A 23,706-nucleotide genomic window follows, 5' to 3' on the forward strand; every position below is an offset into this window, starting at 1 on the left:
CCAAATGTTTTTTCATTCAGATTTGAAACAGAATTGAACCCACCCAATTCTAAAAAATGTGATTGTTAAAAGGAAAATGGTACTGTATTGGCAAATGGGGCGGTGTATCAGTATTTTCCACGGGATGTCCATTATTCGTGATTGCCTGTCTCACGACTGGTCCGGAAGGTATGCATGAGTGTTGAACTCATCTTTCGCCTTTCGTTCATGGAAGAGAGGAGAAGGCCTGCGGATTGTAAAACAGAAAATATATTGGAGAGTCAAGGAGAAGGACAGAATGACGGTAATTGTCAGATTTTGGGAGGTGCATGGTCTAGGGCCCACCTACATAATCCTTTGAGTGGATTGTGTCTCTGCAACTACCTACACCCCGTGCCAAGTCCCCACTAGGCACTGGTTTGCCGTGCAGGAAGGTCCATGAGGCTGCAGTGGTCGTGTGCTGGTTGTCATGCTGCTTGTACAGGGCTTCTTAAACTATAAGCATTATGTGTATGCATTGTGTAGTTTCTAGTTGTCTTTTTTATGCTTATTCAATGCCTTTTCCCTTGACACAGGCTGGTGTTACCATTGGGGACTACGTGTCGCAAGATTCTCAGTGGGCCTCCATGTTGGATGTGTCAGGTGCATAAAACTGGCCCCGTCCAGAAAGCCGAACTCACTTTTCTACAGTCCTTGATGCAAGCCAAAAGGTCCGTTTCCAACTCCATCTTGAGTTTCCATTGTAAGTGGGCATTTCAGAGCTGGGCAGTATTTAGAGTCCTGAGCCTTTTTTTCTACAAACGTAAGGCCAGATGGGCCTTAACGGTAAGGAGGCTAATTCCCAGACTGTCATCAGGTGGTCATCAAGTGATGTTCTGAAAACAACTGTGTTTCTCCAACATGGTCAAGGACAGTGCAGCTGCCCTAGAGGGGAGCGTTAACAGCAGTGTGGGTGTCTTTTTACATATTTGTGGCTGTTTTTCAACCTTGCCACAGATCGCACAGTTCCTATTGGTATTATAATGTTATGTACATGTAAGTAGACACTGGACAGCAGTTTCAAGTGGAAGAAGGATTGTTTGGTGTTCAGGATTGAGAACAAGTCACTTGTTACACCAATTAGAGTAATAATTGATGAATTATTGAGAGAGAATTCATTAGAGGATCAGAGTGAGTATTTATGAGAGAGTACCATTTATACCTATGACCAAACCTTTGAGAAAGACCTTGTCCATGACACCCAGTGTTTGTACTACTGCCCAGTTTAATTTTCATAGTGTCTAATCCACATTAAACTCAGAGAGGTCCCAGTGCAGAAGAGCTTCACAGTGTGCATTATCTGCATGTGTGTATTGCTTTTTCTCTTCCTTTTCAGGTCTCCTTCTCCAGCGTTCCCTTCCCAAATCCCTTTCCTTTACCTGGCCTCTCTATTCCTTGGTTCTGAAATAGCATTCTAAGTTAGAGCTGTTAGGAGGTGGTCCACAAATATTGTTGTACGGATCCCACATCTGATAGTAAGCTTGAGCGATGTACCAAGAAGACTCAGAGGCAGAGCAAAAAACAAGAGGACTCGGAGTTTCACGTTTACCACCAGTGAAAGACAGACACTGATCAGCATTTCCCAAATCAACAGGCCTCTCTCCATTCCACATAGCTGAATACTAGGGCTCAGTGTCATGGTTCCATTTGAAGTTAATAACTCCCTTCTTCTAGCTGTTGTTGATGAGGTAGACCAACCCTGAATCATACGATCCTCTTCCTCCTGACTTCAAATAACTCCATCCCAGACCCAACACAAACACAATAGATGTGTAGAAAATATGTTGCAGTATGTTGTATAGATTTGTGTTTGTTAACTGAAGTAAGAGGTCTGGTCTCTGAAGAACCGGAAACTGGAAACAAAAGAGTAGTCATACAGGTAAATTATTTTTGTATAGTAATTTTGGAAAGGCCAATCATCTTCAGGAAAAATGATCCCCCATCAGGCACCAAACATTGCAATTCACCAAAATCAAATTCAAATTTACTATTAACTGAACACCCTCTCTCACTTTCTGCCACCACATAAATCATCAATCATCACTTACAATCACTCTTCCATTCTTGGAATAGTTGTCCTTAATTATAGTTAAACCTCCTAATACAAGCACATGTAGGTTAGATACACAACAGTATCTTTTTTGAAGTCTTCACATTGGAATTTGGTATTGGTACGGTCATAGTTTGGACTCTTGCTCTGAGCAAGACTGCTGGTCTAAGGATGACAGTACTTTTGTTTGTAGGTGACTGAGGGGGTGATTCTAAGCTTGGCGGGAACCGCCAGAAGACCGTACCGCGGTCAAAAGACCGCGGCGGTCATTCTGGGTTTCCCACTGGGCTGGCGGGCGACCGCCGAAAGTCCGCCCGCCAGCCCAGCGGGAAACACTCTTCCCACGAGGACGCCGGCTCAGAATGGAGCCGGCGGAGTGGGAAGGTGCGACGGGTGCAGTTGCACCCGTCGCGAATTTCAGTGTCTGCAAAGCAGACACTGAAATTCTTTGTGGGGCCCTCTTACGGGGGCCCCTCAGCACCCCCTACCGCCATCCTGTTCCTGGCGGGAGACCCGCGAGGAACAGGATGGCGGTAGGGGGTGTCAGAATCCCCATGGCGGCGGAGCGCGCTCCGCCGCCATGGAGGATTCTCAAGGGCAGCGGGAAGTCGGCGGTACACCGCCAACTTTCCGTTTCTGGCCGCGGCTGAACCGCCGCGGTCAGAATGCCCAGCGGTGCACAGCCAGCCTGTTGGCGGTGCTACCGCGGTCATTCGCCCTGGCGGTTTTTACCGCCAGGGTTAGAATGACCACCTGAGTCTTTCCTACAACAAGTCACAACTGTTGTCCCAACCTTACCGGCTCACTAGCAGTACCTCACCAGAAACACTATAGCAAAAGGTGATTTATGGCAGTCGTTTACACATGGACTCAAAATAAGATATCTCAGGGAATGTCATGGTTAAACGGAGATTACCCTTTTCTCACAGATATATTATGTCTCATACAAACAAAGGCAATAACACAGATGCAGTGAAGTTATAATAGTTTTTAGTGCAATTGCGATAAGTTGCATGAACTGCAATGATTAGGATAATGAATATAGCAAGTAACAGTATTGTGAAGAAGAGAGTCATTGTCATGAAGACCCCCACCATTTTGCAATATATGAAATATATATATATATATATATATATATATATATATATATATATATATATATATATAAGATGGAATATGCCCTAATACCCTAATGAGAATAGGCCTAACTTCCTACCTAAAGGAGAGCTTGGTTTGCTAAACCTAATCTGCCAAAGCCGTGTCCATGAGAGGAGCCCCCAACCCTCTTTACCTTGGAATGAGGTCTCTATCTCAGACTCCGCAGGGACACGAAGACTGGGTCAGCGTCAAGATGACTGCAGCATCGGTATCAGCGATGGTGGCGATGCCCTCTGGTCGGAATCCCTCTGATTATCTGTATAAAGTGTGATGTATTTATACAGATCTACAAGGTCCCCTGATGTAAGTGTATTCCTAAACAATAGATAACAGGCATGCTTGGGACGGCAATTAATATCAACAATCCCTCGAAAGTATAGAGAGAGAAAATCCCTAAGTGTGAACACCTACTGTTTGTTGGTCTTTGGTGCTTGATCTTGACGCCTTGGCGCGGTGACACTGATAATGTTACTCATAACAAGTGGCCTAACTATAAACAAGGCAGCCATCTTAGAAGAAATAAATAATTAAATGGGCTAAGACAGAGCAAGCTAAGTAGGTTACAAGTCACTAGGTGCCGGGGGCACAAGTTTACAAGCCAGAGGCTAAGCTAACTCCTGCTATCCCATTAAAACGAACTAGGATTCACTACAGTACTCTTGCAAATAAATGATCTTCTGGGGGAGCCCTGCTAAGTGATGCAGAAAAAGGATAGGCATACATTTTTTCTAATATTGTGAAGGTATTGTTGTGGAGGCTACTTCACTGCACACAGGTCCAACTTCAATCTGGCGTGATTAAAATAGGATGGGGCAGCATACAATTAAATCTCAAAACAAAAAATTTTCCATTTACTTTTTTTCCATTGCAAATAAAGAAGTTCAAAGAGAAATAATTTAAAAAGTTCTACCGTGGCACTGGCATACTCATTCCAGAAAGTAAAGTTCATCCTCAAATTCAGGTGGTTCACCCAGAAGTTGGTCAGTTAATACACTTGTTTCTGACCAACCATCCTCTTCCTCCTGTTGTGTAATCAGGTGGTATGAAACATTGGATCAGTTTGATCCTGATCAATCTCTCCACATTTTGAAGTGAGAGACTGGTCTTTCTCACTGTAACAACTGCACCAGCTGCACCGAAGACACGCTCAGCAGACAGACTGGCTACAGGACAAGCCAGATACTTTATTGGCAGCCTGTTGAGCTGTGGCCATTGGTGAATCTTTCCATACAAATACACCAATGGGTTTTGATCCACACACACCTCTTTTGAGTTATCTTGATCATCCTGGAACATACTCTGAATGGTCACTGGTGCTGCCACTTGTTCACCCTCTTTTGCCTTCACCTTGGCACTGGATGTAAGACCTGCGACCTTAAATCAAAACAATGCAGAAGTTGGGTCAGATTCTTCTGTTGCTGTTGTTGCTGGTGTTCTTGTTGCTTGTGTTGTCTGCTGTGAGACAAATCTGCCCTCTCTGGAAGTTGAAGGTTGCACCCCAGAACTGAGGACTGGGACTGAAAGTTCCAGCTGTTTTTCTTCCAGTTCTCAAGCTTGATCAACAATCCACCTCTTGTATTTTGCAACATCCCCTTCAGAAAGATTGGATTGGGATTATATCACTGTGTGTCAGGTCTAAATCATCTGGCAGGACATACCCTATAGCTGATTTGTTTCCCCAGAAGGGATGACACACATGGACACGATTCTTCCCCTACCTTATTCAGACCATGCTCTAGGTGTGTTTGTTGTGAGATTGAAAGATCTTGAATATCCCAAACAACATAGGAAGGGTATAAGGATAGTTAGACCCTGGTATAAGCTTAAAAAGGCTGATTCACCATTAAGTCCTATTTTTGATCTATCCAAGTCCTTTGATCCCGAATGGACAGTTGAGGATAATTGCATATCATATGAAAAAGTGATTATGGAGACATTTGATACAATTATCCTGTTGAAGAGCATGAAATATAGAAGTAAATCCTCAGCTCCTCTGTATAATGACTCACTGAAAATCCTGAAAGAAATATATAGAAAATCAGAACGTATTTGGCATAGGGAGAATAAAGAAGGTGATAAGGAAGATATTAAAAAAAGCTCTTCAGGAGTATAAAACTGGGCTTAGAAGGGCAAAAGCAGAATACTACAGGAACACCATTCTCTCTGCCATGAATATCCCACAAAAATGTGTTTGAGGTTCTTTGGCATCTCTCCCATTCTGAATGTGTGAAACAGGGTATCTTTCCTTCTCAAAAACTTGTGATAATCTTGCTGACTATTTTGTTGATAAGATCTACAAGATCTTAGAGGATATTGGCTCCCAGTCTCATCACATAATTTTCGGCTCGATGGCTCCCTGCCAAAGAAGAACCCTATTGGCCCTTGTAATAGAAACCTCCAAGCAGATAACCGTGCTTACAGCAGCGGTGATCAGTCCTTTGAGTCTAGGGTAGTCACTTTAATGTGGAAAAAGCCATGGTTACTCCACTTTTGAAAAACCTACAGCAGATCCTTCAGAAACTTTAGACCTATCTCACTGCTTCCGTTCCCCATCAAAAGTTTGCATTGATATGTGAGTAAAAGGCTCTCACAATACTAGGAATCTCAGTCCCTCTTAGAAAAGGAACAACATGGGTTTAGACCAGGGTATGGAACTGAGGCTGCCCTTCTTCTTGCCGTAAATGAACTACATATGAGAGTAGCTAGAGGCCAGCCAACAGTTATGGTTACGTTACATCTTTCGGCGGCCTTCGTTATGGTCAACCCCAAAATTATTTTTGAAAGGTTTGCCAAAATCAGGGTAGGTGGACTGGCTCCCTCAGGGCTCGACTCTGAGCCCAACTTTGCAAAACAATAGAACCCTATGGAAAATTGTCAAAAATCTATTTTGGATGTTGTCAAGTGGATGAATCAAAACACCCTCAGTTAAATGGGGATAAAACAGAGTTGCTTTGCTTTTCTGTTAATAAAATCCCAATTCAGATCCCCTCTCATTTCGGGCCTATACCACCAAAAATAATCTGCTCCCTCCTAGAACAGTTCATAATCTGGTTGTTCTGTTTGACAACTTTATCTTTGGAGAGGCATGCTACTAGAACTGCTAGCACCTGTTTTGCGATGTAAAGAGACCTTAGGAAGATGTTACTGCTTCTACCTAATGAAGTAGCTCTACTATTATGCAGAGCATTATATTGAGCCGGTAAGAATATTGCAATGCCTTCCTACTCGGGCCCAGACTCATTGATCTGCAAACTGTACAGTTAGAGTAGTAGCAGCTAAACCTGCAATAACCAGACCTCGCAGGTCTTTGGCCTTTAAAGCCCTGCATGACCTTCACTGGCTCCCGACCAGTTGACCAAAGGATTGTTTTCAAACCTATGTGTATTGTTTTTAAAGCATTAAAAGGTCTTGACCCATCTACATTATGGCAGAAATTGAAACGTTATACACCTGGAAGGTGCCTCCATTCGAGCACTGTCAATCTGATCATGGTAATGAAGTTGTGTAAGGTTAGAACTAATCCCCATGCCTTCACAGTTAATGCAGCTCACTTGGAACTTGCTGCCTGCTTACTTTAGATCTTTTCTCATCTTCTATCTTTTAGAAAGGTGCTAAAAACCTGCCTTTTTCCAAAGTAGGGCTTCATGTTCTGTTATCTGTTGCTTGCGGTTTTAGATTCTCTGCCTTGCAGTCTGTTTCTCTAATTAGCTCAGCACCATGATGCCAGTGTTGGTGAAAGTTTGCCACTTTATAAACAATTTAAATGAATAAAATAAAATAAAAAGGAGAGAAAGTAGTAAGAATGTTTTTGTAGTGTGGATCAAGTAGGATGGCACAAATGTACTCTTTGGATGAGATAATAGTTATTTTGCAGCCTTGCATTACAAGTCAAGTGATAACATAGGATCACAACCAAGGCATGAGCTTCGGGGATTTCATTCACACCTCTGTGTGCACACCTTTCAGACACCGTCTTTAGCTAGTCTTGTAACAGATGCAACAACAGGATAGTTTGGCCCATTGTACTGTCCTCCTTGCTAACTTACCATGTGAAAACCTCAAAAGGGAGCAGCATCTGTGTCAGGCATTTGACTAGACCTCATTTGTCTGCATCCATGGTCATAGCTTTCCCAATTGCATCCCCTCTTCTTTGAATGACATAGCTATTGATCTGTCTGCACTGCTCAAATAGATGTTGCAGCATATAGTAGGTTGAGTTCCAACCTGTTGGCACTCCCTGTATCGGGGCTTTAGCTATTACTTTCCTAGCACACTGAATAATCTGCATCTGCTTCCAGGCTTTAAAAGAATGGCTCAAATGAGTACAGATTCTTCTGCAGGTGGTCAGTATGTTATTGACTATGGCCCTCATTGTGAGTGCGCGAGTGTGGTGACCTTCCTGAGGCTTCTATTATGAGTTTCCCACTGGGTCAGCAGGTGGAAACTCTGTTTCCGCCCGCTGGCCTAGTGGGAAACAGCCCACAACATAGACGCCGGATTGTATTCGTAGTATATGGATGGAATATCCAAAAGAGGTGAGTTAAGGTGGCACCTGGGGGACTGTGTTCTTAAATGTGGAAAGAGGAAGTCCGTTCATTTTGTGTCCAACAGAAGGTGTCTGGGAGCTCGTTGCTGTGTTGGAAACAAAGCTATACTACCAGTTGAGCCTTGATGACATCACTGGTGTGATGAAACACATGCTGGCTGTGCCTGTTTGACTGTATCTCTGGGTTTACGAGAATCAATCCAAATAAATGATCTTCTGGAACACTAAGAAGAGTACTGAACAATTTATTAACAAAGCTGCTACACACAAGCTTTTACCTGTACTTTCTCAGTTTGTACATTGTTAAGTGCTGTGGTCATATTTGTTTATTATATGCTGTGTATATCTGTATGCACTATTCTTGTGCCTTCTGGTAGTAGGGCACCTGACCACGTGCACCCATTATACTGTATTGTTTTTTATCATTTACCACTACGGACACCATTTGGAAGTGTGATTTTCTGCCATTTACTACCTTTTTGTTTTTGATTTCATCATAAGTGGGCTTGGAGACAATGGTGGAGTCCTTTTTCTTGCTGGAGATCTGTGAGCTATTGATTCTAAAAGAGGAGGTTCTTGCTATGCAGGAAGCTTAACCTCCTGTTCTGCTCCAACTTTGGGAAGATCCACTATTGCTGGCTGCGACTATTGTCCGCTTTTATTTGTTTCCTGAAACGGTAGGGGACAAATCCAATTCAACATCACTGCTCTTTGGCATCATCATGATTGCAGTGGCTGCCTCACTGACAGACATGGTCTTGGGCTTACATTGGATTGGTAATGTTGATGCGGGAATGCTGCTCCTAGGTTTTTCGCAGAAGTCCAGTGTGGCAGGCACACTTCTCCCAAAAAGTTGTGGTCTTCACACCACTCATGGAGAGCTGCTTCTTCTCTCTGACCACTTTCTTGGGTGCATGTCTCTTTGGGACTACCTTAAAACTCTAAGGCCCATATTTATACTTTTTGACGCACAACTGCGCCAACGCAGTTGTGCGTCAAAAGTTTTACCGCCGGCTAACGCCATTCCAACACGCCATGCGGGCGCCTTATTAATGGAATGACGTTAGCCGGCGCTGCGGACTGGTGTGCGTCAAAAAAATGACTCACACCAGGCAGCGCCGGCGTATGGCAAAATGGGGGTTGTGCGTCAAAAAATGGTGCACGTCAGGTCTGAGGCAAAATTCAGGCCTCAAACCGGATTTGCGCCATTTTTTGGGACGCCCAACCTCCATTGACATGACTTCTGTCTTAGCAAAGACAGGAGTCATGCCCCCTTGCCCAGTGGCCATGCCAAGGGGACTTATGTCCCCTGGGCATGGTCATTGGGCATAGTGGCATGTAGGGGGGCCCAAATCAGGCCCCCCTATGCCACAAAAAAAAAATCAGAAAAAAATACTTACCCAAACTTACCTTTACTTTCCTGGGATGGGTCCCTCCATCCTTGGGTGTCCTCCTAGGGTGGGCAAGGGTGGCAGGGGGTGTCCCTGGGGGCAGGGGAGGGCACCTCTGGGCTCCTTCTGAGCCCACAGGTCCCTTAACGCCTGCCCTGACCCAGGCGTTAAAAAACGGCGCACATCAGGCTGTGAGCTGTTTTTTAAGGCCCACCCCCTCCTGTGCGTCAAAATGACACCAGAGTATAAATATGGGGGACTGGCCTTAAAGTCATTTTTTGGAAGGGAACGCCTACCTTGCATACAATTAACGCAAGGCTGGTTCCCCCTTCCAAAAAATGACGCACATGGTGGAATTTTGATGCCCGCGGGGTCGGACGTCAAAGTATAAATATGGGGCAGGGTTTGAGCCGATTGTGCGTCAAAAAGTTTGATGCACATTCGGCGCAAACAGCATATAAATATGCCCCTAAGTTAGCAGTATTACTAAACTGTAAAAGCTGAAGAGATTGGAGGACTGAAATCACTGTCCATGCCTTCTCATTGGCAGTACAGCAGGAGATGTCTCTTCTTCTCTTGTGCACCTAAAAGCACCTAAGCAAAAACATTGTAAATGAAATGTGATTTATTGCAGGTTGAAATAGTACAGAAAAATGCAATATTAGTGCAGTTGGTTACTTATGTAATAAACACCAATTTATTCAAATGTGATGCAGTCAAACTACACCAACAAACCAAAACATTTAATTTCAAGTCAGGCAACACAACATGCAGCTATAGCTCTTTGCTTTATCTCCATCTGTTTAGTGGTAGTCAGAGAGATGTGCATAGGTAAATGGAATAATCTTTAAAAAACATTTGGCAACAAGGTGGTCCAGGGGAAATTGAATAATCAATGAAACATTAATTATGCTGCTGATCTGTCTCCAGTGCACTGCAGCCAGGGTGTTCAGGAGGAAATGGAATTATGCACCTAAATAAACTGAATGATGTAGCACAGTTGTGCACCTCTGGTGAATGAGTAGATGAATGGGTGGAGGAATGGATGGATAGATGGATGGATGGATGGATGGGTGGGTGGATGAGTGGATGGATGGAAGGATGGATGGATGGATCAAGGCAAAATGCAGAATTAAATAAATTGAAGAATATTTTTTTTTGAATTTTTTTAAAAAAAAATCTACAATAAAAATATTAAAAATTAAAAAAAAATTTTTTTAAATAAAATAAAAACAAGAAATTGAAAAAATAAAATAAAACAAAATATAAACGTAAATTAAACAAATGATAAATAATTGCTGATGTCTGTATGGGAGGACAAGAGGAAAGAAATCTGTGTGAAGAAAGGAGGTCTAAAACAAAAGATGCATGTAAAAGGAAGGAAATAATAGAAGCAATGTTTAGCAGAATCATATTCTTTTATTAAGCATATGCTACAATGATCCCCAAGGATATCAATATTTTAAACTGGTATCACATCAATCTATGCAAGCCAATGACAAAGGCACATTGGCCGGATGCACAAAATAGCTGGCAGCCACATGGTCAAGCAGCAACAGCAAGCAAGGAGGCACAGAGGACACAGAACACATGCAAGCCTATGGCAAAGGCACATTGTCTGGATGCACAAAATGGCTGCCAGCCACATGGTCAAACAGCAACTGCAAACAAGGAGGCACAAAAGGCAAAAAACACAGGCAATCCATAGGCATGGACTACACAAAATGGCCCCGGGCAACCTGGCATAGAGAACAAAGACAAATGGTGGACGATGACAAACACACACACACACTGGCAAGAAAAAGGAGGCATGGTGGTAACACTGAAAAAAACACGAACATTAATTCTGGGTGGAGTTTGCCCTGGGCCTCTCCGTGACTTTCCGCTCTCACACATAGCTTTGCTTCTGTTCCTTCTGTTTCCTCATTGCTACGAAGTTGGAAGGTGACAAGCAGAGGGACCGTGAGGTGGAGAAGGTACAGCTAAATTCTAAATCTTGATGGGAGACATTTGATTAGAAACTCCTCCTGGAAGAATACATCCATTCTAATACTCCATTCTACTACTACTAGACTTTTTTTCTAACTTACTAAGGGGTCAGCTACCATCCCTGTGGTATGGAATGCTTCCTTTGTGGTGCCGCGACGTGACGCTAAGTGCGCAAGGAGGCGGGGCCTGTGCTCGAACGCCGCCTGCACGAACAAGCGCAGCTGGTGGTGGAATCTGTGCGCGCTCTCTCCCGCGCTGTCCCCCGCTGTCCTCCGGACCCCCCTGAACCCTCCGGATTTCCCTCAGGATTCCTGGCCCTGCCTCCCTGCCTGGCTCTGGGGTCCTGCATCGCCTGGTAACCCCTGGTGACGACCCGATTTTGCTTGGCCTGGAATCGCCTTGAGTCGCCTTGAGTCATCCCGACGAGCTCGTACAGCCGGAGTGAACTTGACCACCTGGTAGGGTGCCCGGCAGGGGCCTGGGCTGGGCGGGCCAGGGCTTGAGACCCGAGGCTTGAGGGAAGTAAACCCGCGCCAAAAACCGCACGGCAGCAAGGGCAGTGGACCGGGCCAGGTCTGAGGGTCCGAGGCCCTTTTGGAGGACTTGGAAGGAGGGGGGACTGCCTGGGGAGCCCTTTTATGCGACGGAGATCGTATACATGAGCTTAAGCTTTAGGCCACCTGAACCACCTGTAAACACTGGCTCCAAAATAGGCCCCTGGGCCCAATAATTTGACTGAGGAAATATTAAAGGAGGGCCACACGTGCTCGTGCCCCTTAAACTCGAGGTGTGGCGGCGTGTCTATTTGGCCAGTAAAAAGAAAAGAAAAGCCTTCTAGCTCCTGGGCCCCTCATTTGAAAGACGAGGAGGCATCTTCCACTTTGTAAAAGCCAGGAGGAATAACAAAAAGAAAGACAAAAATCTACATGACGGGAGGATGAGGTCCGGGAAAGAAAGGGCTCTTCAGCCTCAACTTAAGAAAAACAAGAAATCAAATAAACTCTCGTCCTCACCTACAACGCCAAAAGGGGAAGGGAAGTCAAAGACAACACACCAATCCTTGATCTCCCCCATAGCCCCTTTTTTTGTTAGGAAACAAAGATAAGGAAGCGTTTTCAACAAAGCCGATTTCCTGAAAGACCCCTTGGATGTAATTTTCTCCCTTCCCAATGGTGCTGCGACACTACCTCACCCAATTTCCCCCATAAAAAGCGAATGTAGTCTGTTACATGAGCAGGATGACAAAATCAGACTCAAGGAAAAAGAGGGGACAGAGAAGACTACCTCGGGAGAAAAAACTAACCAAACGGAAGATAACATCAAAGAAAATGACTGGGGCTCATTAAACGACCTGGAATTATTGACCCTCCTGTCATCCTCACCTTCCCCTGATACCTCCAATTTACCTCCACTTGAAAACCAAACCGATTTCCCTGATCTGGGTACCAAACCCCCGTTGGAGGTAAACGTTATTATCAAAGGAGCAGCTGATTTCTTTCAAAGTGAATCATCCCTAGGGTTACAAGGCCATAGCAAAACAAATGCAATGAATCTTCACTCAGAATCCGAATATAACCTGGAGAAATACCAATGTCAAGATCGGGATCTGAGCTTTACCATGCTCAATTGTAATAAGTCTTTCAATTACGATATGGGGGCATTCCCGCAATTATATACAATTGGAACCTCAGAAATTAAAACAAATACTTCCCTTTCTAGAACCAGATCCCCAAATGCATCTCTTACATTAATAAGGATAATAAGGGAAGATGAGGAGGACGACAATGAAAATACCCCTCCACCACCAAACACCCAGGACCAACTGGATCAAAATGCGGTATGGGACATTTTTCAAAACCTCACAGCTAACGCTGGATGCTTTAGCTTACCAGTCTTCAAAAATGGATGGACATACTGAATACTATGGCCAAATCCATAGCAGGCATTGATCAGAAAATGGCAAATTTAAATAATCTGATTAAGAGAGCTCAAAATTTTGCTGAAATGACAATAAATGACTGCACCTGTGAGCTAATAATCAACAAGTTGGCTTCCCATCCAGAAGCCCTAAACTCATTGATTATGAACCTTAAAGACAATTTAAACATGAGATCTGATGAACAAACCACAACAGAAGTGCCACCCCTGGATCAGAGGGAGATAAGGGATTCCAGAAACTTGGGAGACGGAGCATATGGGTGCCTGATGAAACAAACTGACAAAGTGGCACAAGCCCAGGAGGAACTTAAATGTGATCAGGTTGGAGACCATAAGGTAAATACAGGCCCCTCTATTCTCCCCGAATCAATAGGGACCCTGTCTCAGCCAGTAAAGTCTCTTACAAAAAGACAAAAGAAACAACGAAGAAAAGCGAAAAACAAAAAAACAGTAATTCCATCGGGCCCAATGGTAAAACTTTTGCATCCCACCCTAAGCCTGGACGCAGAAGACGATATGTCCAGGTCAAATGACTCCTCAACAACTATAAAGGGAATATTAACAACTGTACGAAGTTGGCTCTGTATGTACTATTTCAAAGTAAGAAATAGCATGCACAGAGTCCAAGGGTTCCAGTGGCAAAAAGAGATAATTCTAATGCTCTATTTTGTGGTAGTGTGGTCGAGCAGTAGGCTTATCAGAGGGTAGTGTTAAGCATTTGTTGTACACACACAGGCAATAAGTGATCCTCCTACTCATAACTCTGCAGAAACCATGCCAGGAGACGTCACTACAACAAACTATAAAAAACTCAGATGGTCCGAAAAACTGAAGGAATCTATAGGGGTCCGATCAAGGGCAATTTTTGCACAATGCAACATGGACATAACCAGGGACCCAATAGAAACTTGGTTTTTCTTCCTAAACAATGTTGTGGCTAGTCTTCTTGTATATCAACCACAAAAGAGATATCGAAACAAGGCGCGGAGTGCAAATACAAACATAAATATAAATTATTCAGCGCATATTATTAAATTAAGGAAAGAAAGAAATAAAGTATTAAAATTATACAATAAGGACCCGACAAATGGCTGTATTAAGGCCGACTTAAAAAATCTAAATAATGCATATCGGAAACAACTATGGGAACATAAACACCAGAAACATCAAGACCTCTGGGCAAAAGCCCTATTTCTAATTAAAAAACGAAATACTCAGGGTTTTTGGAAAATGGTTAATGATTTGAATAAGGCCCGAGCACTTTGTTTAGCTCAAATATCCTGGAACCCGTCAGGGTTGACTATTTAAATCAACACTTTGATGAATCCAAGCTAGTTGATAAAATCTTAGAAGTGGCTACATAAAAAGTAAGTCCAGGGAAAATGATATCAAATTCCCTTTTTGTCCAAAAGGAAAATAAATAAATAACTTTCTCAGCAACAGAAGTTAGCAATTTAATTTAAAAAAAGTAGAAATGGGGGTGCTCCCGGCCCCAATGGGATCCCGAATGATCTGTTTAAAGTAGATTCAACTTACTGGGGTGAAAATCTTGCCCCTACTTTCAATCATTATATACTGTCAAGAAGTATTCCCAAATCCTGGAAAGGAGTGATAATTCACCAAATATTTAAAGGAGGTAACGAAACAAAACCTGAGAACTACCGACTAATAACTCTAATAGACGTAGAAGCCAAATACTTGCAAACACAAAAAACAGCCCCTGTTTCTGTGTTTTGTGAACTTTAAATCAGCTTTTGATCTGGTCCAGCGACCTCTCTAATAGGAGAAACTAGCTTCCTGGGGAATACTGGAGACTTTATTAAAAGCCATACAGCAGCTACATACAGACACGTGGGTAAGAGTCAAGGTAGGGGATGGCTCCTTCCTCTCAAGGAAAATTATGACAAAGCAGGGATTAAAACAGGGCTGTGTGCTGGCCCCATACTTTTTCAATCTCTTCTTATCTGATTTATCTGTGGAATTAAACAGGGTAAACGGGCACTCTCCAAAGCTCGGCGATATGATTATTTCAAATCTGCTATACCCCGATGATTTAAATCTCCTGAGCCAAACTAAAGTAGGGCTACAGCGACTCATTGTTAATAAATTTGAATATGCAGAGCAGAGTGGAATGGAAGTTAACCAGGATAAAACTAAAGTAATGAGAATCAGTAAAAAATCCTTACAAATCAAATGGAACTCACAAATGGGCCCTCTGGAACAAGTAAATCAGTACAGATACCTTGGTGTACTTTTTGAAGAACGCTGCTCCTTTTTTTCCCAGAAACAGGAGTTATATAGAAAAGGCCATGTGCTATTATTTGCTTTCCAAACTCAAAAGAAATTCCTAACCGGCCCTAGCTATCGGCCCCTGCTTAAAGTCATCGCAACCAAACTAATTCCAACTCTAGGATATGGAAGCAAAGCTCTGTGTGGGCAAGACGCTACTATCCTAAATAAAATAATTGGAAAAGTCTTTAGGTCCCTATTTCAGCTACCGGGACAGATCTCATTAGCACAAATTAGGCTGGAGTTTGGCTATGTAAACCAAAGCATAGACAGAAAAGCCAGCTACATCAAAGCCTGGAAACAGTTACAGCTGGCAAAGGAAAATCCGCTCTGTTGTGCCCTTTGGAAAGAGATCAGCTCAAACACCGCAGCCACTGGGCGCCGGTACTTAGAGTTATGGGACTCAAATATCTCTTACATTTCTTTAAAAAAAATGTTACATCGAATTGCAAAAAAAATTGCAAAAAAAAGATCACTAATCATGGACAAGGATTTACTAGCTACTAGATCACACTCGTGGATGATCATTAATGATTACAAACTCTTAAAGCTTCAGCCGTACCTGGAGGCAGGGTGGACCAAGACAGATAAATATATTTTTATTAAATATAGATTTGGGATTATTCCGGGCAATGCCCACCTAGTCCCATGGGAACGATCTTCAAAAATCCTACAGTGTAGGCTATGTGGTAACGGACATGAAGATATAATTCATTTAGTTTGTATTTGTAACGTTTTAAGAACTGAACGCAAACTTTTATTGAAGTCATTATCTAATCAGAGGGGTATACGGTCTTGCCGGCAAGCAATGATTGCCTGCCTCAAACCTCAGGATATTGTTTTAAATGCTAAATTTTTGACATTTCTACGCTTGGTATCACGAAAACTTCTAATGGAAGAGGACAATTAATATAAAAAATATTTGCACAGGAGTGTGGAAACCCTTTTTAGATAACAATAAGTTTTGGTATGCTTTTTATCATCTATATTGTAGAATGTAAAATTTATATTTTGTATTGTATATTTATTATTTTTTATAGAATAATGTGATGTATCGGTGTATTGATTTTTATTAATTACGCATCAAGAATAAACTTGAACTTGAACTTGAACTAACATTAATTCAGCAATGCAAAACATGAAAATTAATTGATCTATAACAATTTCACAACGAAACACACCCTCCTATGCCATCAAATATTACCCTGCAACATATACAGTTTTTGCAAAAAAAAATATAATGCAAGCAATAGTCAACATTTTTAATTTAATCCAAAGCCATCCCCGCCCTAAAAGACGTTTTAAAACCGTATACCACAGAAACATTTATTTCATGCTCTGATGGCTACTGTTAGAAATAAGGTCTTGGTTGGCTGTCAGGTTACCCCCTGTTCAGGCAAGGACCTTCACTCTAGTCAGGGTAAAAGAGAATCGCCCTCAGCTAATCCCTGCTCACCCCCTTGGTAGCTTGGCAAGAGCAGGCAGGCTTATCTTCAAAAGCAATGTGTAAATTATTTGTACCAACACACACAGTAACTCAGTGAAAAAACTACAAAATGATACAACACAGGTTTAGAAAAATAGGTATTATGTATCTAAACAAAACAAGACTAAAACAACAAAAATCCGAAATACAGTTGAGTTATAAATTAAAAAAAGAATAAGAGTTTTAGGGCCACATGTACAAATAATTTTTCTATTCGCAATCGCCGTTTGTGAATAGAAAGGTGCTTTTTGGGATGCACCAGACCCAAACTGCAATTCGGTAGCTTGTTACCAAATCGCAATTTGGGTTTTGCAATTTGGTATTAGGAAGGGGCGTGTTCAGGGCGTCCCTTCCTAATACTGCATCTAAATAGAATGTATGATTGTTTTGTGACCATGAATGCGGTCACGAAACAATCTCCAATTTCAAATTGGTGTTAACAGATTCGCAAAGGGGAAGGGGTCCCAAAAAGGACCCCTTCCCCTTTGTGAATACATGCAAAAACGTTTTTGACCACAGCCTACTCTTCAAAAATGAAACTAAAAAGTTTCATTTTCTTTCTTTTTCAATGCAGCCTGTTTCCTTTAACCCGCTCGGTGCCGCAGCGAGTTGGTCCCGTTCTGCCACACGGTTCCCATGTGCCTGGGACAAGACTAGCTCGTCCTGCACCCGGCCCACACCCCCCAGTTGGGGATGGAATGGGAATCGCTCCCCCTTCCACCCCTGACCCCTTCCTACCCCACCAGTGATGTCTAATGACGTCAGCGCGCAAATCGTGCGCTGACCTTATCAGAGGTCACCTTGGATCACGCTGGAAGCATCCCGGAAGGGAAATGCAAAAGCATTTCTCTTCCGAACGGGTGGTGGGGCAGGTGGGATATGAAAGGAAAGGAAAGGGTTTTCCTTTTCTTTCATGTCTCTCAAAGCATTTCTGCTACCCGATCGCGATGCGATCGGACAGCAGAAATGGCCACTAGACACCAGGGATTTTTTTAAATGTATTTTCAATAAAGGGACGGCCCCTTGGGCAAGGGTCGGTCCCTGGGGGGCCATATTATTTTTAGGCCATTTCTGCCCCAAGGGTAGGCAGAAAACCCCTAGACACCAGGGATACATTTTTCTGTTTATTTTTCTTTTTTTATGTGGGGAGCAACTCCTTAGGCAAGGGACGCTCACGGGGGCAAAATTTTGTTTTGGCCATTTCTGCCTAATACAATTAGGCCGATCTGCCCCCACATAAGGGGAGCGGCCCCTTGGGCAAGGGCCGCTCTCCAAGGGGCCAAATTATTTTCAGGCCATTTCTGCCCCCGGGGGGGGGGGCAGAAAACCCGTAGACACTAGGGATCTTTTTTTTTGTTTATTTCTTTTTTTACATGTGAGGAGTGAACCCTTAGGCCAGGGGGCCAAATTATTCTTAGGTCATTTCTGCCCCCCCCCGGGGCAGAATGGTAGGCGGATCTTCCCCCCGGAGGGGCAGAAACCACAAGACACCAGGGAATTTTTATTGTTTTTATACTTACGCATAAGGGGAGCGGCCCCTTGTACAAGGACCGCTCCCCGGGGGGGGGGGCAAAATATTTTTAGGCCTTTTCTGCTTTATATTGTTATGTATGGGGAGCGACCCCTTAGTCAAGGGTCACTCCCCTGGGGGGGCAAATTGTATTTCGGCTATTTCTGGCCTCCATGCGGGCAGATCGGCCTATTTTTGTTAGGCCAATCTGCCCCCAAGGGAGGCAGAAACCACTAGACACCAGGGATTAGTGTGTGTGTATGTGTGTGTTTTGTTTGGGGGGCAGCCCCTTGGGCAAGAGTCATTCCCCATGGAGGCACATTACTGTTGGCCATATCTGCACTCCTTGGGGGCAGATTGGCCTATTTTTGAAAGGCCAATCTGCCTCAGGGCATGGCAGGAAGCCCACCGGAGACCAGGGAAGATTTGTTTTAAAAATAAGAGGTTGGGGCTATGGCCATACCCCCACTCCAAATAAATGGGGCCAAAGTTGTTCTGCCCATCAATGGGTAGATTGGGAAATTACTCCAGATCCACTTCCCCGGGGGCAGAAAGTCTATTAGATGCCATGGAATTTTTTTAAAACAAAAAAATGTGGGGTGGTGGCTACCAACCAGTAGAGGCCTGGTTATGTCTCCACCCCAACTGAAGGGGATAACAGTCTTTCAGTTCTACCCCGCACACTAAAACATCTTATCCCACGGCAAGCAAGCGGACTTTTGATTATTTGGGATTTTGGTTCTACATTTGGGCCATGAGAGCTTGGTAACTCTCAAAATCGTCTCTATTGGAATGGGGAGGCCTGCACTTTTTTTTACTTTGGAACGCTGCCATGTAGAAACATCCACAAGAACTATACACATCTGAAAACTAAACATCTGGTTGATTCCAGGGTGGTGTGCTTCACATGCCCCCGCACCCTTTTCTTACCCACAATGCCCTGCAAACCTCCAACTTTGCTGGAAATCACACATTTTTCCCACATTTTTGTGATGGAACCGTCCAGAATCTGCAGGAATCCACAAAAAGTCCTACCACTCAACATTGTCTCATCTATACCGATAAAAATGCGGCTGGACTTGTCAGCCTAAAAATTTTTTTTTTCAAACTACCCTTTTGGACCCGCTTTGGTTCCGCCTCAATTTTGACATGTTTTTCCCTTCTCACAGGCACTTTTCCCACCTACACAAGTGAGGTAGCATTTTTACCGAGAGACTGAGGAACTAAGGGGAAAGTTGGGTGGTAGGAAATTTGTCCCGGTGCGATGATCCCACACAGAATTGTGGCAAAAAATGTGACTTTTATTTTAGCTAAATTTGAGGTTTGCTGAGGATTCAGGGTAAGAAAACATTGGGGGATCCACACAAGTCACAATTCCCTGGACTCCCTCTGGGGTCTAGTTTTCAGAAATGTCTGGGTTTGGTAGGTTTCCCTAGGAGCCGGCTGAGCTATAGGCCAAAATCCACAGCTATGCACTTTGCAAAAAACAGGTCTGTTGTCTTTGGGAAAATGTGATGTGTCTACATTTCCTGTTGCGGGCTATTTCTGGCCTCCATGGGGGCAGATCGGCCTATTTTTGTTAGGCCAATCTGCCCCCAAGGGAGGCAGAAACCACTAGACACCAGGGGCCTACCCACACAAGTGAGGTATCATTTTTATCGTAAGGCTTGGGGGAACACTGGGTGAAAGGAAATTTGCGGCTCCTCTCAGATTCTAGAACTTTCTGTCACCGAAATGGGAGGACAAAGTGTTTTTTTGGTCACATTTTGAGATTTGCAAAGGATTCTGGGTGACAGAACCTGGGGAGAGCCCCACAAGTCACCCCATCTTGGATTCCCCTAGATGTCTAGTTTTAAAAAATGTGCAGGTTTGGTAGGTTTTCCCAGGTGCCAGCTGAGCAAGAGGCCAAAATCCACAGCTAGGCACTTTGCCAAAAACAGTTCTGTTTTCTTTGGGAAAATGTGATGTGTCCTCGTTGTGTTTTGGGGCATTTCCTGTAGCGGGCGTAGGCCTACACACAAAAGTGAGGTACCATTTTTATCAGGAGACTTGGAGGAACTCTGGGTGGAAGGAAATTCGTGGCTTCTCTCAGATTCCAGAACTTTCTGCCACCGTAATGTGAGAAAAAAGTGTTTTGGGGCCAAATTTTGAGGTTTGCAAAGGAATCTGGGTAACAGAACCACAAGTCACTCCCTCTTGGATTCCCCTAGGTGTTTAGTTTTCAAAAATGCACAGGTTTGGTAGGTTTCTGTTGGTGCCAGCTGAGGTAGAGGCATTTTGCAAAAAACACGTCAGATTTCAATGTAAAAATGTGATGTGTCCATGTTGCATTTCCTGTTGTGAGCATTAGGCCTACCCATGCAAGTGAGGTACCATTTTTATCGGGAGACTTAGGGGAATGTAGAAAAGCAAATCAAGTGTTATTGCTCCTTGTCTTTCTCTACATTTTTTCTTCCAAATGTAAGACAGGGTGTAAAAAAGACGTCTATATGAGAAATGCCCTGTTATTCACATGCTAGTATGGGCACCCTGAAATTCAGAGATGTGCAAATAACCACTGCTACTCAACACCTTATCTTGTGCCCATTATGAAAATACAAAGGTTTTCTTTATACCTATTTTTCAATCTCAATATTTCAGCAAATTACTTGCTGTATACCCTTATAGAATGAAAACCCTTTGCAAGGTGCAGCTTATTTATTGGCTCTGGGTGCCTAGGGTTCTTGATGAACTTACAAGTCCTCTATATCTCCGCAACCAGAAGAGACCAGCAGACGTAACAGTATATTGCTTTCAAAAATTTGACATCGCAGGAAAAAGTTACAGAGTAAAATGTGAAGAAAAAATTGCTGTTTCTTTCACCTCAATTTCAATATTTTTTCATTTCAGCTGTTATTTTCTGTAGGAAACCCTTGTAGGATCTATACAAATTACCCCTTGCAGAATTCAGAATTTTGTCTACTTTTCAGAAATGTTTAGCATTCCAGGATCTAGCATTGGTTTCACACCCATTTCTTTCACTAACTGGAAGGAGGCTGAAAGCACAAAAAATGGGGTATGTCCCAGTAAAATGCCAAAACTGTGTTGAAAAATTGGGTTTTTTGATTCAAGTCTGCCTGTTCCTGAAAGCTGGGAAGATGGTGATTGCAGCACCGCAAACCCTTTGTTGATGCCATTTTCAGGGAACAAAACACACATTTTTCTCTGTATTTTGGCTAATTTCTTGGTCTCCTTCAGGGGAAACCACAAACTCTAGGTACCTCTAGAAGCCCTAGGAAGTTGGAAAAAAGGAGCAAATGTGGCATGGGTATCTTATGTGGACAAAAAGTTATGAGGGCCTAAGCGCAAACTACCCCAAATAGCCAAAAAATGCCTGGTACCTGAGGGGGAAATGGCCTGGCAGCGAAGGGGTTAAGGAAAACGGGCTGCGTTTAAAATATTGCTTTATTTAAAAGCAATCACAGACATGATGGTCTACTGACACCAGCAGGCCACCATCCGTGTGATTTTTGCGATTCCCGATGGGTTGCAAATTACAGCCTACCTCATTAATATTAATGAGGCAGGTCTATTTGCGACTCACCTAGAATCGCTAAAGAATGTCAATGGAGTTTCTGACATTCGCAATTGTGATTCCCTAAATACGATACGTATGGAATCTCGATAAGGAAATCACAGATCCAAATGTTTGTACATGTGGCCCCTGATCCTCAGAAAACAGTGAGAATGCTGGTATTTGACAAAAGTACCTAGGTAGTGTAAAAATAAAGCCGCACTAGCGAGTGTGCATTGAAAAAGGCCAGCGATGCATCGATTTCTCACCCACAAGCGAGAACGTGCGTTGTTCCTCCTTCGGTCAGGTCGGCGTGCTTCATTTCTTTTCTCCCGCAAGAGAGCGATGCGTCGATCCGGACAGGCACCTTGGGTCATTAACAGCAGCCGCAGTAGGTGTTGCGCCTCATTTCTCCAGCCGTGTTGTGTCGATCTTCCGGCCGCATTGCAGGTGGGGCGTCGATTTTAGACACGAGGCCGGTGGCATGTTGGTTATCAGCCGCAAGGCAGGTGGTGCATCGAAGGTTTCCCAGCACGACAGTCTTTGCGTGGATTTCTGTCCTTTTGCACCACTTCAATTTTCAAGGGCCCAGAGACAGGTTAGGGCACCATTTGGCAGGCAGGACTCTCAGCAGAAAGCCCAAGTGCTGGCAGAGAAAAGCCTTTGTTGTCCCTGAGACTTCAACAATGGGAGGCAAGCTCAGTTCAAGCCCTTGGAGATTCTTCACCAGAGGGAAGTCACACAAAAGTCAGTCTTTGTCTTTGCTCAGGCAGAAGCAGCTACTGTAGGGCAACCCAGCAAAGCACAGTCACAGGCAAAAGGGCAGTACTCCTACTCCAGCTCTCCAGCTCTTCTCTTTGGCAGATGTTCCACTTGGTTCCAGAAGTAATCTAATTTTCATGGATTTTGGGTCCACTACTTACACTACTTTCTCCCTTTGAAGTAGGCAAACTTCAAAGGAAAGTCTCTCTTGTGTGTAAGATCCTGCCTTGCCCAGGATAGGCCCCCCACACACACACCAGGGGCTTGGAGACTGCATTGTGTGAGGGCAGGCACAGCTCTTTCCGATGTAAGTGACAACTCCTCCCCTCAGCCCAGATGGATTTACAGGTTACACCCTAGCTCCCTTTGTGTCACTGTCTAGAGGAGAGGTGCAAACAGCCCAACTGTCAAACTGACCCAGGCAGGGATTCCACAAACAAGCAGAGTCACAGAATGGTTTAAGCAACAAAATGCCTACTTTCTAAAAGTGTCATTTTAAAACACATAGGCCCTCATTACAACTTTGACGGGCGGCGGAGGCCGCCCGCCAAAGTTGCGCGTCGTGAATACGGCACCGCGGTCGGAAGACCGCGGCGGGTATTCAGAGTTTTCCCCTGGGCTGGCAGGCGGCCGCCGAAAGGCCGCCCGCCAGCCCAGGGGAAAACGACCTTCCCACCATGAAGCCGGCTCGTAATCGAGCCGGCGGAGTGGGAAGGTGCGACGGGTGCTACTGCACCCGTCGCGTATTTCACTGTCTGCTATGCAGACAGTGAAATACATTTTGGGGCCCTCTTACGGGGGCCCCTGCAGTGCCCATGCCGTTGGCATGGGCACTGCAGGGGCCCCCAGGGGCCCCGCGACTCCCCCTCCCGCCATCCGGTTCCCGGCGGGAGAACCGTCAGGAACTGGATGGCGGGAGGGGGAGTCGGAATCCCCAAGCCGGCGCAGCAAGCTGCGCCGGCTTGGAGGATTCCTTGGGGGCAGCGGGAAACCGGCGGGAGACCGCCAGTTTCCCT

This window comes from Pleurodeles waltl, chromosome 2_1, assembly GCF_031143425.1.
Source record: "Pleurodeles waltl isolate 20211129_DDA chromosome 2_1, aPleWal1.hap1.20221129, whole genome shotgun sequence".
NCBI lineage: Eukaryota > Metazoa > Chordata > Amphibia > Caudata > Salamandridae > Pleurodeles > Pleurodeles waltl.